The sequence below is a fragment of the Hyperolius riggenbachi genome, chromosome 1, assembly GCF_040937935.1.
Source record: "Hyperolius riggenbachi isolate aHypRig1 chromosome 1, aHypRig1.pri, whole genome shotgun sequence".
Classification (NCBI taxonomy): Eukaryota; Metazoa; Chordata; class Amphibia; order Anura; family Hyperoliidae; genus Hyperolius; species Hyperolius riggenbachi.
In genome coordinates, this window is record NC_090646.1 from 175931398 (window position 1) to 175953453 (window position 22056).

A 22056-nucleotide genomic window follows, 5' to 3' on the forward strand; every position below is an offset into this window, starting at 1 on the left:
ACCACCTGTCATCAAAATTTGCAGATGCTTATACCCCTGAACAGTCATTTTGAGACATTTGGTTTCCAGACTACTCACGGTTTTGGGCCTGTAAAATGCCAGGGCGGTATAGGAACCCCACAAGTGACCCCATTTTAGAAAAAAAGACACCCCAAGGTATTTTGTTAGGTGTATGACGAGTTCATAGAAGATTTTATTTTTTGTCAAAAGTTAGCGGAAATTAATTTTTATTGGTTTTTTTTCCCAAAGTGTCATTTTTCACTAACTTGTGACAAAAAATAAAATCTTCTATGAACTCGCCATACACCTAACAGAATACCTTGGGGTGTCTTCTTTCTAAAACGGGGTCACTTGTGGGGTTCCTATACTGCCCTGGCATTTTAGGGCCCCTAAACCGCGAGGAGTAGTCTAGAAAACAAATGCTTCAAAATGATCTGTGAATAGGACGTTAGGCCCTTAGCGCACCTAGGCTGCAAAAAAGTGGCACACATGTGGTACCGCCGTACTCAGGAAAAGTAGTATAATGTGTTTTGGGGTGTATTTTTACACATACCCATGCTGGGTGGGAGAAATTTCTATGTAAATGGACAATTGTGTGTAAAAAAATCAAACAATTGTCATTTACAGAGATATTTCTCCCACTTAGCATGGGTATGTGTAAAAATACACCCCAAAACGCATTATACTACTTCTCCTGAGTACGGCGGTACCACATGTGTGGCACTTTTTTACACCCTAAGTACGCTAAGGGGCCCAAAGTCCAATGAGTACCTTTAGGATTTCACAGGTCATTTTGCGACATTTGGTTTCAAGACTACTCCTCACGGTTTAGGGCCCCTAAAATGCCAGGGCAGTATAGGAACCCCACAAATGACCCCATTCTAGAAAGAAGACACCCAAAGGTATTCCGTACGGAGTATGGTGAGTTCATAGAAGATTTTATTTTTTGTCACAAGTTAGCGGAAAATGACACTTTGTGAAAAAAAACTATTAAAATCAATGTCCGCTAACTTGTGACAAAAAAATAAAAACTTCTATGAACTCACCATACTCCTAACGGAATACCTTGGGGTGTCTTCTTTCTAAAATGGGGTCATTAGTGGGGTTCCTATACTGCCCTGGCATTTTAGGGGCCCTAAACCGCGAGGAGTAGTCTTGAAACAAAAATGACCTGTGAAATCCTAAAGTTACTCATTGGACTTTGGGCCCCTTAGTGCAGTTAGGGTGCAAAAAAGTGCCACACATGTGGTATCGCCGTACTCGGGAGAAGTAGTATAATGTGTTTTGGGGTGTATTTTTACACATACCCATGCTGGGTGGGAGAAATACCTCTGTAAATGACAATCTTTTGATTTTTTTACACACAATTGTCCATTTACAGAGGTATTTCTCCCACCCAGCATGGGTATGTGTAAAAATACACCCCAAAACACATTGTACTACTTCTCCCGAGTATGGCGATACCACATGTGTGGCACTTTTTTGCACCCTAACTGCGCTAAAGGGCCCAAAGTCCAATGAGTACCTTTAGGATTTCACAGGTCATTTTGAGAAATTTCGTTTCAAGACTACTCCTCACGGTTTAGGGCCCCTAAAATGCCAGGGCAGTATAGGAACCCCACAAATGACCCCATTTTAGAAAGAAGACACCCCAAGGTATTCCGTTAGTAGTATGGCGAGTTCATAGAAGATTTTATTTTTTGTCACAAGTTAGCGGAAATTGATTTTAATTGTGTTTTTTCACAAAGTGTCATTTTCCGCTAACTTTTGACAAAAAATAAAATCTTCTATGAACTCACCATACTCCTAACGGAATACCTTGGGGTGTCTTCTTTCTAAAATGGGGTCATTTGTGGGGTTCCTATACTGCCCTGGCATTTTAGGGGCCCTAAACCGTGAGGAGTAGTCTTGAAACGAAATTTCTCAAAATGACCTGTGAAATCCTAAAGGTACTCATTGGACTTTGGGCCCTTTAGCGCAGTTAGGGTGCAAAAAAGTGCCACACATGTGGTATCGCCGTACTCAGGAGAAGTAGTATAATGTGTTTTGTGGTGTATTTTTACACATACCCATGCTGAGTGGGAGAAAGATCTCTGTAAATGGACAATTGTGTGTTATAAAAATTAACAAATTGTCATTTACAGAGATATTTCTCCCACCCAGCATGGGTATGTGTAAAAATACACCCCAAAACACATTATACTACTTCTCCTGAGTACGGCAATACCACATGTGTGGCACTTTTTTGCAGCCTAACTGCGCTAAGGGGTCCAAAGTCCAATGAGCACCTTTAGGCTTTACAGGGGTGCTTACAATTTAGCACCCACCAAAATGTCAGGACAGTAAACACACCCCACAAATGACCCCATTTTGGAAAGTAGACCCTTCAAGGTATTCAGAGAGGGGCATGGTGAGTCCGTGGCAGATTTCATTTTTTTTTGTCGCAAGTTAGAAGAAATGGAAACTTTTTTTTTTTTTTTTTTTCCTCACAAAGTGTCATTTTCCGCTTACTTGTGACAAAAAATAATATCTCATATGAACTCACTATGCCTCTCAGTGAATACTTTGGGATGTCTTCTTTACAAAATGGGGTCATTTGGGGGGTATTTATACTATCCTGGAATTCTAGCCCCTCATGAAACATGACAGGGGGTCAGAAAAGTCAGAGATGCTTGAAAATGGGAAAATTCACTTTTTGCACCATAGTTTGTAAACGCTATAACTTTTACCCAAACCAATAAATATACACTGAATGGGTTTTTTTTTATCAAAAACATGTTTGTCCACATTTTTCGCGCTGCATGTATACAGAAATTTTACTTTATTTGAAAAATGTCAGCACAGAAAGTTAAAAAAATCATTTTTTTGCCAAAATTCATGTCTTTTTTGATGAATATAATAAAAAGTAAAAATCGCAGGAGCAATCAAATAGCACCAAAAGAAAGCTTTATTAGTGACAAGAAAAGGAGCCAAAATTCATTTAGGTGGTAGGTTGTATGAGCGAGCAATAAACCGTGAAAGCTGCAGTGGTCTGAATGGAAAAAAAGTGGCCGGTCCTTAAGGGGTAGAAAGCCCTAGGTCCTCAAGTGGTTAAGCTATACACACATACTGGATTTTACCTGGTCAAAACGAATGATCCTGAGAGTTTTGGCCTGAAACATACAGTGTGTACAGGAGGTTCCCTTGACATTGCAGGCCTCTTTTTTCTTGATCTCACTGCCAGATCTTTTTTGATTTGCAGGTATTGCAATGGAAGTTCCTGCAGCATGGCACATTTTGTGTATGTTCTCTTCTTCTCCCTACATGTAGCAGTTATTTACATGCTGGAGAGAAAAGAAGCAGATTCCATGGCTCCACTGCAGTCGTGTCTCTGCTCCCATGACCTGCTAGCATGTGACATCAATTCGTTCACATCAGTGGGAAACAGTAACATGGAGCCAGTGAAGAAATAACATTAAGCTCAAATACACTGCAGGAGGAAGGAGCATGGGGGGACATCTATCAAGCGTGTCTGAGAAAAAAATTTGGTAGTATTTTAGAAATCCATGCAGAACAGTCTCAGACATCTGAAGAAATCATTAGATAGCGCAGATTCCTTCTTAAACTGTTTTAAAATAGGAGTGCAGAACAGTGTGTGAGGGAAATTGCTGTTAGTGAGGTAACTAATACACCTACTGTATCGCTACAGGCAGTGAGGAATTCTGCAAGGGGGGGGGGGGGCATTTCACAAACCATGCCTAGCCTGCACTGTTGCAAGATCTGCAGAAGTGCTATTAAGCACTTTTTAATCTGTGGCAGTTTAGGGATAGATTTGCACTTTTCTTAACTGTAGTGAAAATTCATGCTAAACTGCCACTATTAAGTAAGATTCAAGAATTTCCTTATTATCATGCAGAACAGTTCTCCCTGCTGGTTACAACTGTTTAAGAAGAAAAAACTGTCAGTAATGCTTTGATAAATCTGGCCAACGGTGTCAGGACAAGTGAGTGACTTACTTTACCATGCTATCCTGCTGCTACTTATGCATGCATGGGAAGAGGGAATAGGGAAATGCTATTAGTTGGGGAGCAGTTGATGACAACGGGCCTTAGGTGGTCAAAAGTACAAATTCAGACCAGACCATAGTCATTGTCTAATGTTATGTCTCTGCCATATTATTATATTCAGTGCTGGTCGTAATGGAAAAAGCTACGCTTACGGATCTTTACGCGTAATTTTACGCTATTACGCATTACGAAATTACGCTTACGGCATAGACATTCAATTTCGGTACATGTCTGTAATTACGCATTGCCCTTACGCAATTACGCGTAAGAATACCGTAATTCAGGTTGTTACGTTACAGGCTTACGCATAAAATCCTACTAGCAATTAATGCGTAAGGTCATGCTGCCAAGCGGAAAAGTTGACGCATGGATCAATGTTAGGTAGCCGCCGACTTTAAGGGTTAATAGCAAAGCCCCCTTAAGTGCTAAGAGCCTCAAATTTGGAGAATATATTAAGGAGATCAGAAGGAATAAGAGGAAAACATTTTTTTCAAAAAGACCTTATAGTTTTTGAGAAAATCGATGTTAAAGTTTCAAAGGAAAAATATATACATTTAAAAACCCGCCGACTTTAACGGTTAATAGCAAAGCCTGCTTAAAATTTAGGAACACCAAATTCACAGGGTATATTAAGGGGATCAGTGGGAATAAGAGGAAACAATTTTTTTTCAAAAAGACCTTATAGTTTTTGAGAAAATCGATTTTTAAGTTTCAAGGGCAAAAATGTCTTTTAAATGCGGAAAATGTCAGTTTTTTTTGCACAGGTAACAATAGTGTTTTATTTTCATAGATTCCCCCAAGTGGGAAGAGTTTTACTTACTTCTTTCTGAGTGTGGGAAATATTTAAAAAAAACGACATGGGGTCCCCCCTCCCAGACCTCTTTAACCCCTTGTCCCCCATGCAGACTGGGATAGCCAGAATGCGGAGCACCGGCCGCGTGGGGCTCTGCACCCTGACTATACCAGCCCGCATGGTCCATGGATTGGGGGGTCTCGGAAGGGGAGGGGCAGCCAAGCTTTCCGTACCCCTCCGAGCCCTTGTCCAATCCAAGGACAAGGGGCTCTTCTCCACCTCCGATGGGCGGTGGAGGTGGAGGCCGCGATTTCCTGGGGGGGGGTTCATGGTGGCATCTGGGAGTCCCCTTTAAAAAGGGGTCCCCCAGATGCCCACCCCCCCTCCCAGGAGAAATGAGTATAGAGGTACTTGTACCCCTTACCCATTTCCTTTAAGAGTTAAAAGTAAATAAACACACAAACACATAGAAAAAGTATTTTAATTGAACAAAAAACATAACCACGAAAAAAGTCCTTTAATATTCTTAATTAACCATTAATACTTACCTGTCCCTTTAAAAGCCAGTTCCCACGCAATATCCTCGGAAATATACTAATCAGTTACAATGTAACAAGGTTATTACAATGTAACAACTTTGTTACTTTGTAACACCACCGCACCCGACGTCACTCGCCGCTCACCCGCCGGCCGCCGCATACACGCTAAGTCCCCGCCGGCTCCCGCCGTCCACTCCACCCACACCTGTCACCCATATACATGCTGGCACCCATGGGTGCCAGCATGTATATAGGTGACATGTGGGAGAGGCGGGGAGGGCAGCGGAGCCGGCGGGGACTTAGCGTCCCTTCACCCGACAGAGCTCTGAGCTATACAGCTCAGAGCTCTCGAAAGCATCTTTGTATTTGGGCTCCAAGGAGCCCCATTGGTCCTTAGCAGACCAATGGGGTTCCTTCTGATTTGAAGGAACCCCATTGGTCTGCTAAGGACCAATGGGGCTCCTTGGAGCCCAAATACAAAGATGCTTTCGAGAGCTCTGAGCTATATAGCTCAGAGCTCTGTCCGGTGAAGGGACGCTAAGTCCCCGCCGGCTCCGCTGCCCTCCCCGCCTCTCCCACATGTCACCTATATACATGCTGGCACCCATGGGTGCCAGCATGTATATGGGTGACAGGTGTGGGCGGAGTGGACGGCGGGAGCCGGCGGGGACTTAGCGTGTATGCGGCGGCGGCGGGTGAGCGGCGAGTGACGTCAGGTGCAGTGGTGTTACAAAGTAACAAAGTTGTTACATTGTAATAACTTTGCTACATTGTAACTGATTAGTATATTTCCGAGGATATTGCGTGGGAACTGGCTTTTAAAGGGACAGGTAAGTATTAATGGTTAATTAAGAATATTAAAGGACTTTTTTCGTGGTTATGTTTTTTGTTCAATTAAAATACTTTTTCTATGTGTTTGTGTGTTTATTTACTTTTAACTCTTAAAGGAAATGGGTAAGGGGTACGAGTACCTCTATACTCATTTCTCCTGGGAGGGGGCGTGGGCATCTGGGGGACCCCTTTTTAAAGGGGACTCCCAGATGCCACCATGAACCCCCCCCCCCCCCAGGAAATCGCGGCCTCCACCTCCACCGCCCATCGGAGGTGGAGAAGAGCCCCTTGTCCTTGGATTGGACAAGGGCTCGGAGGGGGAGGGGAAAGCTTGGCTGCCCCTCCCCTTCCGAGACCCCCCAATCCATGGACTATGCGGGCTGGTATAGTCAGGGTGCGGAGCCCCACGCGGCCAGTGCTACGCATTCTGGCTATCCCAGTCTGCATGGGGGACAAGGGGTTAAAGAGGTCTGGGAGGGGGGACCCCATGTCGTTTTTTTTAAATATTTCCCACACTCAGAAAGAAGTAAGTAAAACTCTTCCCACTTGGGGGAATCTATGAAAATAAAACACTATTGTTACCTGTGCAAAAAAACCTGACATTTTCCGCATTTAAAAGACATTTTTGCCCTTGAAACTTAAAAATCGATTTTCTCAAAAACTATAAGGTCTTTTTGAAAAAAAAAAATTTTCTCTTATTCCCACTGATCCCCTTAATATACCCTGTGAATTTGGTGTTCCTAAATTTTAGGCAGGCTTTGCTATCAACCGTTAAAGTCGGCGGGTTTTTAAATGTATATATTTTTCTTTTGAAACTTTAACATCGATTTTCTCAAAAACTATAAGGTCTTTTTGAAAAAAAAAAATTTTCCTCTTATTCCTTCTGATCTCCTTAATATATTCTCCAAATTTGAGGCTCTTAGCACTTAAGGGGGCTTTGCTATTAACCCTTAAAGTCGGCGGCTTTTTTATATTATACGGGAGCGTAATATTACGCGATTACGGCAGACTGTGTAATTTCAATGGGAGTTTACTGTCTTACGCGTAATTTGTTACGCGTAAAAACGTAACCCACGGTCTACGCATAATTAATTACGCGTAATACCGTAACCTTACACATAACGCTTACGGTGCATTTGTAGTGAATTACGATGCATAATTACGCTAATGCGTAATTTCGGCCCAGCACTGATTATATTATATACAGTAGTTATATAGTGCTGACATCTCCTATCCCAGCACTTTACAAAGTACATAGCCACGAAACTGGCTGTCCCTCAGAGGAGCTCACAATCTAAACACTACCATAGTCATAGTCTAATCTCTTTCCCTTCCTTTTACTTTGCACGGGAGCCCTATAATGGCACAAAATTAGGCCTCATATAATTGCAAGGAATTTCACTAACTGTCAAAGACAATGTTAATCCCATTATATTGCTAAAATGCACTTAAAGAGAACCTGTACTGAGTAAAAATATTTAAAATAAACACATAAGGTAACTTCAAATGAACATTACAGAGTTACCTTACCATCAGTTCCTCTCAGAAGCTCACCATTTTCTTCTGACAATAATCCCTTCCAGTTCTGACAATATTTTGTCAGATCTAAAATATATCAGTTGCTGTCAGTACAATATCAGTTGCTGTCAGTTATAGCTGAGAGGAAAACTGATGTACCAGGTAATGTCCATGTTTCCCTATGGCTCAAGTGGGCGATGTTACAGTTTAACTGTGTGCTGACCAGAAAGCTGTTATGGGTGATGGCTATTTTCAAAATGGAGGACGGAAAATTCCCTTGATCACAGTGAACAAACAGGACGCGGGACAGGAGAAAGACACTGAGGAGTAGACTACATGGAAGGTAAGTATGACTTGTGTACGCTTATTTTGACTTTTAATTTTCAGTTCAGGTTTTCTTTAAAGTGGATCCGAGATAAACTTTTACTCATTGCATAATTGTGTTCCTTTCATACCCGGTAGTTTATAGGGCATTCCTCAAGCTAAATACTTTTTTTTAATTAGTTTTGTTTTAACACTCTAATACCCTATAAACTAAAAATCATTGCCCTCAGCTTTTTAGAGTGCCTTGGCACTGTAGCGAGGGCTTATGGAAGCTCAGTCTGGGCAGGAGGAGGAGGAGGTTACTAGCCAGAGATTTCAGAGGCAGAGGGGAAACTATCTAAATCTCTGGCTAGTAATACCTCTCCCTCCTCCTGCCCAGACTGAGCTCCCATGAACCCTTGCTACTGTCTGAAAGTGCCTTGGCTCTCTGAAAATCTGTGGGTGAGGCTTATTTAGTTTATAGGGAATTAGAGCATTAAAACAAAAACAAAAAAGTATTTGGCTTGAGGAATGCCCTATAAACAATAGGAAAGGAACACAATTATGCAATGAGTAAAAGTTCATCTCGGATCCACTTTAAAGGACAACTGTAGTGAGAAGAATATGGAGAATATAAAATTTCCTTTTAAGCAATACCAGTTGCCTGGCTGTCCTGCTGATCCTCAAACTCTAATACTTTTAGCCATAGGCCCTGAACAAGCATGCAGCAGATCAGGTGTTTCTGGCATTATTGTCAGATATGACAAGATTAGCTGCATGCTTAATTCTGGTATTATTCAGACACCACTGCTGCCAAATAGACTAGCAGGGCTGCCAGGTAACTGGTATTGTTTAAAAGGAAATAAATGTGGCAGCCTCCATACCCTCTAACTACAGTTGTCCTAAATAGCTTAAAGGAATCATCAAGCAAATGTTGGCTGCCCCATGATATACTTACTGGGGGCTTCCTCCAGCCCCTTGAAGCCGACATGTCCCACGCAGCATCTCTGCTTGCAGTCTCCCGCAGTTGCACAGACCGACCTTGAGGCAGACCTTACTGCACCTGCGTGTAGCGCCACTGTCACTTAAGTTCACGCTGTCCGGTGCGTACTGCGGAGGCGCAGAAGTACTCCACCTGTGCAGTACGCTGTGGACAATGTGGACTTGACTGACAGTGGCGCTCGTGCAGGCGCAGTAGAGGAGGTCGGCCTCTGTACCGGCGGGGGACCCCGGGCCAGCAGCTGCAAGCGGAGATGCTGCGAGAGACATGTCGGCTGCAAGGGGCTGGAGGAAGCCCCGGTAAGTATATCGTGGGGCAGCCAAAATTTGCTAGATGCTTCCTTTAAGGCTAGCACTGATGACATTAAAGCGGACCCAAACCAAACATTTTTTTAATTCAAAATATTTAGTTGCACCACTCTGACACATACAAAGATAAATAAACACTCCTTCAAGCCTATGAGCAGTTGAGTTCAGTGCATATTTTTCACCCTCCTCTTTTCATAACTAGGGGTATACAGGTGGCAGCCATTAGCAATTCCTTCTTTTGCCGGACACCACCTACTCTACCAGTTTGCCGGATTCTGTCCCGGCAATATGAAAGGAAGGGAGGGGTTCCTCCAATAAATGTAAAATATTTTATATTTGTCATCATGCAACTGAAAAAAAAGGCTGCTATTTATTATTATAATTTAGAAAATAGATTTTATTTCTGAAATCTTGTATTTTTAATTTGGGTCCACCTTAACATGATAGCACTAATATTTGATATATTCTATGTGTAATGCCAAGCTCTAGTGACCTATAATGGCCATTTCAAAAAATAGCCACACAATGGACTTTGTAACTAGTCTAGCAACCAACACTTTGCAGATTCCATATCAGCGATTGATCTTGACACAAATGTACCAAATTCAGTGCAAAGAAGACTAGATCCTTGGGAACACCAGTAGTTCTGCACTGGTGCAACAATTAAGAAGCTGTCAAGATGAAGGAACAGATGTACACAATTCCAAGCGCAAAACAGGTGCACCTATTTTACACCAGATTTCCTACAATTCTCTTTTTGGTTTGGTTTTTATAAATCTGCCCTAGAATTCTCATAGATCGCATGACTCTTCCTGGACATAATAGTGATAAATATTATGTATTTATAAATGTAATTTAAGCACACTAATACCGGCATGTATGTGACCTATCAGGTGACTAGACACATTGCCCGTCCAAAAGCTGGTGATGTGTTCGATACAAACGTTATGCTCTGCACTGCACTGCAGCTGCTTAAAGTGGACCAGAACCGAGTAATATTATTTAAAACAAACACATGATGTACCTGCAAATGAATATTACATACTTACCTTGCCATCGATTCCTCTCAGAAGCCCACCATTTTCTTTTAAGAATAATTTCTTCCATTTCTGACAAGATTTGACAGAACTGAAATATATTAGTTGCTGTCAGTTATACTGTATATCAGTTGCTGTCAGTTATAACTGAAATGAAAAACTGATGAGCAAAGCAATGTCCTTGTTCCCCCATGGCTCAAGTGGTTGATATTAAAGTTTAACTGTGTGCTGACCAGGAAGCTGTTATGGGGTAATGGCCATTTTCAAAATGGAGGATGGAGAAGACCATTGATGACAGTGGATATACAGGAGGCAGGAGAGGAGAAAGAGATCGAGGAGTAGGCTACATGTGAGTTAAATATAGTCATTTTTAAGTTCCACTATTCCCATTGCATGCTTTCACAAAGAAAGGGGGTGGGTGATAAAGAATATGATAAAAAAAAGTAGGATAAAATGTTTTACCTAATTGCCATTTATTTTCCATTTGGGAAATGGTTTTATTACTGAGCATTAAAAAGTACATCTTTTTTTTACAACTGCGAGGCTCAGTACAATATATATAACGTTGACAATTAACTATAATGCCTTTGCTGTGATGGTAAGAAATATGTGGCCCACACCCATTGGTTTAACTGGTGAGAACTGTCATTGGATGAGGGAAATACAGAGAGCAGCTGTGAGCCACATCAGCAGTAGACAGAGGTTTGACTTGGCTCTTCTCATCTAGAATTCATTATGATTTCTGGGTATGTTCAGCACAAAAAGTATACCACAGTCATGCAAAGCTTCCGTGCAGATAGATTCTTCTTTAGGACATAAACCTATTTATACACAGAGCACAAATCAAGCACAGCAGCACAAACCAGGAATCATGCTGTGCTCTTGGTTAGCTCTGTAGTGCATGGAAGAACAAAAGAGGACAGGAAAACAGCCGCTATATATATAGACATGGAATACGAAGCAAATCGTTCTCATGGGGCTCATCTTTTTTCATGCCTTTCTTTTTAGATCTGCTTATTCTTCATTCACCCTTGAATTTGCATTTTGTATTTCTACTCTAAAGGTTTCTATACTTTTTAGAGCATGAGGCATTTACATTAAAGGATAACTCCTGAAAGCACTTATAGTAGGGCACTCTGCCTACTTCTTCCAGTCTTCCTGATCACCACCACCAATACATACTGCTAGCAAAAAATAAGAGAAGTTGCATGATTTATTTACTAAGTTATCTTCAGGTACAATCCTTCCTGCTGTGGGAATCCCATTGTTCAGTGCATACACCAGTAGAAAGCAGCTTTCAATATGCAACCAGGGCTCCCCATTGGTCCATTAATCTAACCAATGGGAATCTAATTAAGCATTGGCACGAATAGTGGGAGATTGAAAAATACTCTTCCCATGGCTCCCATATTACTATTGTGGCTTGTGTGCAGCAAGCATCAGTGCTGAGATAAATGTCCTGGTGGTTTCAGCTATGCTGCGGGGGGGGGGGGGGGGGAGGGGGGCGGTTGGGGGGGGGGATATCTGGTAGTGGTGGGGCAGTGTCGGCAATAGTCTGATGGGGACTGGCAGTGGGTGACCCTGAAATCAAGTTTACAGAAAAAAGGAGATAAAAGACAGAAGACAATAAGATGAAAGATGAAAAGAAAAGGTAAGTATACAGAGGAAGAAAAAAAAGATGAAAACATTTTTTTTTTACTTTAAAGGGAACCTGAAGCGAGGAAAATGATTTAAAATAAACACATGACGTAGCTGCAAATGAATATTACATACTAATCTCACCATCAGTTCCTCTCAGAGACTCACCATTTTGTTCTTACAGTGATCCCTACCAGTTCTGAACATATTTTGTCAGAACTGAAATATATCAGTTGCTGTCAGTTATACTGTATATCAGTTGCTGTCAGTTACAACTGAATGTGCAAGGTAATGTCCATGTTTCCCTATGGCTCAAGTGGGTGATATTACAGTTTAACAGTGTGCTGACCAGGAAGCTGTTAGGAGGTAATGGCCATTTTTAAAACGGAGAAACCCGTTGATTACAGTGGACAAATGGGATGCAGGAGAGGAGAAAGAGATTGAATAGTAGACTACATGGGAGGTAAGTATGACCTGTGTATGGTTATTTTGACTTTTTATTTTAAGTTCAGGTTCTCTTTAAAGGGCACTACAGAGAAATTTAGGCTACTGGAATTACCCTAGTAGCATGTTTCTAATAGGAAGAACAACACATATTAGGTAGTGTTTTCGTTTCCAAAGGTCAGTTGGATAGGATCATTTATAGCATGCATAAAGCTCCTGGCATCATTAAAAGAGAAGTAGTAACATGAAAGCATTGTCCTTTTTGTTCAGTTAGGCCCGTTTTGCACTGTTATTGTCCAACTGTCAGTCTGCTCATGGTATATGGACCCTTATCCTATCACACCACCCTTGACACTTCCTCTGTCACCACCTTGTCACAGCTTGTGTCACTACCTTTCTCTATACTCCAACTACCGTAAAGGTGGCCTTACATCAGGCAACTTGGCAGCCAATCTCCATCCGATTCTATTATTATAATTAGGATCGGATGATAATCGGTGCCACCAAGTGCATGCTCGATCGACAATGTAACCAATTTTGGGCCAAAATTGGTTGCATTAATCATTCAGACATGCTGCAAGATGTAGTAAAAAAATACATATATCCAGGCACATCACTTCAAGTTGGGACATTTAAATAAGTTATTAGGGAGGTGCTAAATGGGGTGTGGCCTGAAAAATGGCAAAACACAGTTAACCCTTTGCACACTCACATGTTCAAACAAATACATTCAATCAATCATCCAGGCACCACTGTTATCCCTACAGCTAAGTTTAAAGCCGGTGTCTTAGTTACAAAAGAATGCATTCCCTTGCGTAAACACCTACACTGCGCAGAAGTACCCAGGTATTCATAGGTGTCCTAACTCTGGCCCTGTAACATGCATAGTGCAGACATGCAAACATTCATTGCATCAAACCTATCTAAAAGAGTAGGAGCACACATCCTGACGTCCTCTCCTGGGACAGATAGTGCATCAAACTAAACTCACAAGGGAGCTAACAAAATATATTAATCTCCGCTATGCACACACCAGCATAAGCTGTGTGCATCCTGACAATGGTCAGGGGAAAGAGGGAGTCCACTAGATTAAACCCTGGCCACAAGGGTCAGTTACAAGAAGAAAATACATATGTCCAGGCACATCACCTCAAGTTAGGCTTTGAACTTAGCTGTAGGGATAGTAGTGGAGCCTGGATGATTGATTCCTCTGAATGTAATTCTTTGAACATTTGCATGTGAGTGTGCAAAGGCCACTCCCCCCTTTAGCACCTTGCTAATAACTTATTTAAATGCCCTAACTTAAAGAGGAACTCCAGTGAAAATAATGTAGTAAAAAAAGTGCTTCATTTTTACAATAATTATGTATAAATGGTTTAGTCAGTGTTTGCTCATTGTAAAATCTTTCCTCTCCCCGATTTACATTCTGACGTTTATTACATGGTGACATTTTTACTGTGGGCAGGTGATGTAGCTGCTCCTAGCCGTTTTGGCTGTTAGAGACAGCTGTAAACAGCTAATTCCTGTCTGTGAACATTGTTACATTGTGGCAGTTTGCCCAGAGTACCATGGTACTCAGAGCTTTTTGTGGGAGGGGTTTCAGCACAAAATCAGTCATACAGCGCCCCCTGATGGTCTGTTTGTGAAAAGCATCATATTTCTCATGTAAAAGGGGGTATCAGCTACTGATTGGGATAAAGTTCAATTCTAGGTTGGAGTTTCTCTTTAAGGTGATGTGCCTGGGTGTATGGTTGCCGGAGTAATGGGAGCATATGGGTGACGTCGGCAGCCACATGGGGAGCGTGTATGGAGCAAGGAATGCATCTGGGGCCAGTGGAGGACAAGCAGCAGCCACGGAGAGGTAATGTATAGTGCACTGGACAATGGGAGGGGGCACACATTACACAATGGGGGGGGGGGTGAGGCGGCATCACAAACTCGATTTCAGATCAATTTCAAGATGAAATTGATCGGGAATCGGCCTGCGGTGTATGGGCAGCCAACAGATCTCTCTCAGATCTCTTTCTAATAAATATCATTAGAGAGAGATCTGTCTCTTGGCCGAATCTGCCCATCATCACTAGCAGGGATGCTCAAATTCGGATTCGGAAGATACCCGGATAGTTGCAATCCGGATATCTCCCAGTAATGCTGTGCGGGCTGGGCGGGGGGGTCAAGCTTACCTCTCTGACGTCTTCTTCGCTCGTCCCTCGGCGCCTCCCATGATGCGGTCCACGCGGCGGTCACGTGACTACAAACACTTCCTCCTTCCGGGTTGAAGGAGGAAGCGTTTGTAGTCATGTGATGCGCGTGGACCGCATCATGGGAGGCGCCGAGGGACGAGCGAAGAAGACGTCAGAGAGGTAAGCTCGACCCCCCGCCCAGCCCGCACAGCATTACTGGGAGATATCCGGATTGCAACTATCCGGGTATCTTCCGAATCCGAATTTGAGCATCCCTAATCACTAGATGTATGGCTACCTTTATTCCAGAAATTGTAGTCACCTTCCATTGTGCTATCTAGTTTCCGTGTCACATGGTTTCATCAGTGTGTTATGCCCACTAGCTGAATAAATAACATGGTTGTTTAAACCTAAGTGCCAGTACTAAGCATTTCATACTTTTGAAAATGTTTTTCTGTTTACTACTTAGAAGAAGGCAAATTCTAATTGGAATCAGATAAATGCACATAAATAGAATAAAGAAGCAATATAAGGTTTCATTGGATAAAGTAAACATTAGCAGCAGTAGGCAGGTTATGATAATGGCAATCTTAGTGTCAGCTTCATTTTTTTCTATTCTGACTTTAGGTTCCCCTTAAAGGGATACTGTAAGGGGGTCGGGGGAAAATGAGCTGAACTTACCCGGGGCTTCTAATGGTCCCCCGCAGACATCCTGTGTTGGCGCAGCCACTCCCCAATGCTTCTGCCCCGCCTCCGGTTCACTTCTGGAATTTCTGACTTTAAAGTCAGAAAACCACTGCGCCTGCGTTGCCGTGTCCTCGCTCCCGCTGATGTCACCAGGAGTGTACTGCGCAGACACAGACCATACTGGGCCTGCGCTGTGCGCTCTTGATGACATCAGTGGGATCGAGGACACAGCAACGCAGGCGCAGTGGTTTTCTGACTTTAAAGTCAGAAAATCCAGAAGTGAACCGGAGGCGGGGCCGGAGCATCGGTGAGCTGCTGCGTGGGCACAGGATGTCTGCGGGGGACCATTAGAAGCCCCAGGTAAGTTCAGCTCATTTTCCCCCGACCCCCCTACAGTATCCCTTTAAGTGGGAAACCTCATAGAATTCATGAATAGTGATCAGCGATGATGGGTCGATAACTTATTTTATTCAAAAGTCAGTGCAGAAAAGTAAGGTGTGATACATGCCATACTGACACTTGATCACTGTCAAGTACTGAGGTCTATTAAATGTGTTGGATGATTAAGTCATTTAAGGTCTTGCACTACTGATGTATCATTCACTTTTTTGTCACATTTGAATTGTAAACTCAAGGTCATGAATTAGAAATGCACTCAGCATAATCATTTGCAGCCATTCGCATCATGTCTTTGATTTGTTTTGAAAACCTCTGATGAATAATGAGAATAATACTTTGATAAAAGTCATCTCCCTAGACAGCACATTTTCGTTTTTCGTAAATATTTCCCCATACTGCATATGCCCTTAGACGACAAATCAGTCAGTCAGGGATTTCTGCTAAGTAAACAAAATAGAATCAATAAGTAGAAAACAATAGCATTAGGGTGCACTCTTTTTAAAATACATGTAAACCCGAAAAGAACTGAAATATATACAGTTTGCAATCCTTATGCCCTGCACACTTAGTGACGTAAGTTGCAAACTTCAGGAGGAAATTGCCCTCTTGTATGCAACCAGCAGTTCAGTCCAAACTGTACCTCCCATGTCCACAGATGGTTCTTCAAGTCAGATGGTTCTTACTCTCAGGTGAACCTCAGAAATAAATCAAATATACAATCAATATTGTGATAATGTTGTATAGGGATGGTGTTTGAATTTGGCAGAATGAATTTGGAACATCCAATAACTGATGAACACCACACTTTAGTACCATTTCAGTAACAAACAAGTGGACAGAGTCAGGAGAAAGTCACTTCTTGTGCCTCAAATCGTGTTTCATGTGATTCCGATACTTCCTCTCTCCAGCTTTGGAAGGAGGAAGTATCAGAGTCATGTGAAAGGCGCCATGAACTCCCCCTGATCCTGTCCACTTGTTTGGTACTTAAAGGGGTTCTTCCGCGAATGAGGAAAAAAATAAAAAGTGGTTTATGCAAAACTATTAAACATCCTTCTAAAATAGTGTAAACCGTTTTTTTAAAAAATGAATGGTTTCATCAATACAACATGTAATGTAAATAGTGACGGATGACGGCTGGGAGGCTAATCCATTTGTTAGGGTTTTTTTTTTTTACTTTCTTTTCACAAACATAACTCCTGCCTAAGTGGTTTTCAGTGGTATAACCCACTTCTAGCAGGAATCGCAGTTACAGCCCTAACGGCTGAGCTCCGCTGAGCTGCTGAATATGTGTTTACATTGTTGCTAGGCAACCAGAGGCCAGTGCAGAGACTCATTTGTGAAAAGAGTCATAAGGTGCTGAGAGAATGAATCAGTCCCATCTACACCATATGATTCTTTGTCAGATTCGATTCAACTTGATTTGATTCATTGATTTGATTTGATTCAATCTGACATGTCCGATTCATGATTCGATTCAATTTGATTCATTTGATTCAATTTTGCCTAGCAACAATGTAAACACATATTCAGCAGCTCAGCAGAGCTCAGCCATTAGGGCTATAACAGCGATTCCTGCTAGAAGTGGGTTATACCACTGAAAACTACTTAGGCAGGAGTTATGTTTGTGAAAAGAGAGTAAAAAAAAAAAACACCCCTAACAAATGTATTAGCCTCCCAGTCCTTCATACGTCACTGTTTACATTATATGTTGTATTGATGTAACCATTCATTTTTTTAAAAATCTTTTTACACTATTTTAGAAGGATGTTTAATAGTTTATGCATAAACCACTTTTTATTTTTTTCCTCGTTCGCGGAAGAACCCCTTTAAATGGTACTGAAGCATATTGTTTGCCAGTATTTGGGTGTTCCAAATTCTTTATCCCCAATTTGGACACTAGCAATATTGTTCTATATATAGACAGGTCACCCAACAAGTGTGTCCCATAGCATTCACTAATTGTGCCCATATCACAGACAGCCACCAACTAAAGCCCTGCTCTCATAACCTCTCACCCCTTGTATTAGATAAACAGCAAATGAGCACAATATCACCTCCTCCAACTCCGATCAAGGAAGGCACTCCTCCATGTGTAAACACGTCCCAACATCTCACACACCAGATGACCTCTCACCTTTTACTCTTGTTGTTCAAGTTATAAGACAGCAATAGCGCATGTTGTTTTACTACCAGCCCTCATGTTAGACTTCCGTCACAATGCTCAGCAAATATCCCTTTTCCACGCATCGTTCCCTCTCAGCAATCCACTTCATTAATAAGACTAAGGAGATCTCTCATAGCGTAAAACATTTTTTTAGCGTAGTATTAAAAGAAGTGCCTTAGCTCCCGTCGCTCCACCAACGAGTTTCGTACATCAGCAGCTGTAGATGTCAGACACATCAGAATGTTTTTAACATCATAAGTTCCTACCCCCAGTGTCTATAGGTCACCGTAAAAATCACCTCTCACTCATCTCGTGCCTTTGTATATCCCTGCACATCCTAATGGTCTGATCACATGATATATCATCTTAATTTTCTGTGACTTTGGAAATATATAAACATTGCTATAATGGTATGGGCTTACTCCACCTCTCACTCTACACAGTGGCCACCCTTCCAAAGCAGGTGTGGTTATAACCACACTTATGGCAATTAAGGGTGGCCGGAGTCATGGTGGCCACAGGTATTAGAACAAGACCTAAATCACTCCCAGCCAGCCCATTGGCAGCAGAAACTGGCTGCAGGTATGCATGCGCATGTACGTGCCCCCCCCCCCCCACCGTAGCAGCTGCAGGTGTACTCCCATCATTTCTATTGCAAAAACGATCATTTAAAATGTCCATTTTTGCACTAAAAAGTGCGAAAATGACAGTTTTGCAGTAAATAGTTAAATAAAGAAGCATGGTGGAAATGTAACTTCGCTTCAAATTAAAAACAAAATTAATTGAAAAAAACCTAAAGTTTTGTTACACTTTCAGTGCAAAAATATCAGGTTCCTTTTAAACAGACCTAGATGAATGACAGCTGGAATATGATTGGTTATTAGGGCCAATACAGACATGTCCTGCATCCCAGGTTTTGCTCAATTAGCTTTGATGTTTTGGAGCATTTTAATATTGCAGAGGCACATCAGTTATTTCATGTACTTTGTTTAGCTCTGAAAATAGAAGAATTTCCATATTTGCGTACATTTTTTTTTAAGAGCTGACGTGACAAGCATTTCAAACATTGACAAGCATCTACTTAGCCGCTCTGGACATTTTCACTGCCAATTACTGATGGAAGTGCAAAGATTTCCCAGTATAACCTTGCCAGAAGCTGCTAAGTAAAGATGAATCAAATTTGCTTGAAGACTGATGTGTAGATGTGGTTTACATAATTAAGCACAAACAAGAAATGTAGGCTTCACTCGTTAGAGATGGTTTCTGTGCTTCTAATATGAACAATGTATGTGATTCTGCATATAAAGAAGATGTATCATAATAAAATATGGAAGATATCATTACTGGGTAGGAATGGTCAATGAGATGTAAAACCAATCAGATCTGTCAGCTTTTACTATCTAATGTAAGTGATAGCAACATAGGAAAAAAAGTCATTTGTAGTGTATTTTACTGAGAGAAATGTACATTTATATGTATGTATATTACATTTTACAATTTTCAGTGATAGTGGTCCCTTAAGGGTTAATTGGCCCAAGCCTTGTAAGGGTTTATTTGCCTTCCCCCGGATCAACTGGGATATGAGAGTGTGAAGGAGAGAAAAGTACCGGATGTTTTTATCCTGGTTGGACTCAATGGAGGATATGGCAATGTACCGTAACTATGTATGTGACTCCACTGAATATGAATTTAGTTAACATGTTTTAAAGGAAATCTTTCATCCATGAAAGACTATTGTGATGTTTGACAGCCCCATATAGATAGATAGATAGATAGATAGATAGATAGATAGATAGATAGATAGATAGATAGATAGATAGATGTGACATTTTCTCTAAGAGAGCCTATGCCTACAATTACAATGAACGTAAGTTTTCAAATGCGTTATCTTTCCTTATCTGTTGTTTCTCAGCTTATCTCATATTTTTTTAGAGCACTACAAGGTAAAAAAAAGTACTTGGGTTAAAGGCTACCCGAGGTGAGGAGGCTGTCACATTTATTTCCTTGTAAAAAAAATGCAAGTTGCCTGGCAGCCCCATTGATCTTCTGGCATAAGTAGTATCTGAGTCAAAACCCTGGAACAAGCATATGGCTAATCCAGTAAGACTTGAGTCAGCCGAGTCAGAGTAATTGATCTGCTGCATGCTTGTTCGGGGTCTATAGCTAAAATTATTAGAGACACAGGATCAACAGGGCTGCCAGGCAACTGGTATTGTTTTAAAGGAAACAAATACAGCAGCCTCCATATCCCTTTCACCTTGGGTTCCCTTTATGTCTGATATTAGTTGCTTACATTATGCTATGCTTTCTTACTGAAATGTTGTTACATAAAAAAATGAAATAAAAGGACAGGGGCGTAACTAGAAGTCCCCGCGTCCCCCTGCAAGAATTGAGTGGGCCCCCCTCCCCCCTGGGGCCCGCTCATGGCCGTTTTGTGGGGGCAGGAGGGGTCGCAGCATGAGGGGAGAGCATTGCATATCAGCTGAGAGGGGGGATGTCAGACCCCTCCCTCACCTTGAGCTCTCCCCTCCTGCATCTATCTAAGTGGCAGCAGCGGCGGCTGCAGCTATAATTACCTCCATTCATCACCGGAGGTCTCCGATCTGCAAGGGCTTCACATTACTTTCTGTTAAAACAGGAGGTAATGTGAAAGTAATGAGAAGCCCTTGCAGATCGGAGACCTCCGTGGTGAATGGAGGTAATTATAGCTGCCGCCGCCGCTGCTGCCCCTTAGACAGATGCAGGAGGGGAGAGCAGAGGGGACTGTCCCCTCTCCCCGCTGATGTGCAAAGCTCTCTCCTCATGCTGCAACCCCTCCTGCCCCCTCAAAACGTCCATGAGCGGGCCCCAGGGGGGTCCCCGGGCTCCCCGCGGGGGCAGGGGCTGCTTATACCTATTGTTACGCCAGTGTAAAAGGAGGAAAAAAAGATGACGTTTTGTCCCAGGTTTTATGTATCTGGGCTGTTGTGGCGAAAATAACATTTCTTAGTTTCTGCTGTAGGACTTGAAGTACAATCTGTGGGCACCTACAGTTAAACATAATTTCTCCTGTGGAGCAAAATGAGCACTTTGTTTTGTCCTTAAAGAGAGTCTGAACCGAGAATAAATCTCGCTTCAGACCTCATAGATAGCAGGGGCATGTGTGCCCCTGCTAAACCGCCGCTATCCCGCGGCTTAACGGGGGTCCCTGATCCCCCAAATCTCCTCCGTACAGCCGGGGAGCGCTTCCTGGTTGGGGCAGGGCTAACCGCCGCAGCCCTGCCCCACGCGTGTCTGTCAGCGCGTATCTCCGCCAGTCCCCCGCCCCTCTCAGTCTTCCTTCACTGAGAGGGGCGGGGGAGAGGCGGCGATGCGCCGCTGATAGACGCGACTGGAGGCAGGGCTGCAGCCATTAGCCCTGCCTCCAGGAGCGACCAAGTCTGCGACCAAGTGTTGCAGTGGGGGGTTTGGGGGTGAAGGGACCCCCGTTTAGCGGCGCGATAGCGGCGGTTTAGCAGGGGCACACATGCCCCTGCTAACTATGAGCTCTGAAGCGAGATTTATTCTCACTTCAGAGTCTCTTTAAATGCCACACTAGCCAGGAGAGTGTTTCAAGAAGATAAGAAAAAACGGGAAGATGAAATGATTCTTTCAAGTAACTATGGCTTAAAGGTACTGTACAATTCTTAGAAATACAATTACAAACTGAATTATTTAAAAATAAAAATGAATTTGAAATTGCATAGCAAAAGTACTTTTTCAGTTTAAAAGTCTAATGTTCAGACTGTGTTGAGGTTATGACAAGTACTGTAACTGGGGAGGCCTGCTGTGGGTAAGTATAGACTAGCAATTGGGAGCCATGGATGCTTTTTTTCACATGAAGGATATTAACTAATGTCAGGAGGGAACCTAGCGGGTTTAAATACTAGCATAGGTCATAATTCCTTTATGCCCCTGGTGATTCCAAGTGGAGGACAAAATGCATAGGATAGAGTCTAGAGGAATGGCTGACGTCATGAATTGAGGATTACAGTTGAGGAGAAAATAGAAAGCAAGCATAGCTCATGTGGGCAGGCTGGACAGACTTTGGGGTGCCACATATCTATGCAGGGCAGTTTCTAGGGCAGTGCGGGCAGAGCGAGCGCTCTGGGCGCAAACCGCAAGTGGGGGCGCAGGCAGAAGAACAT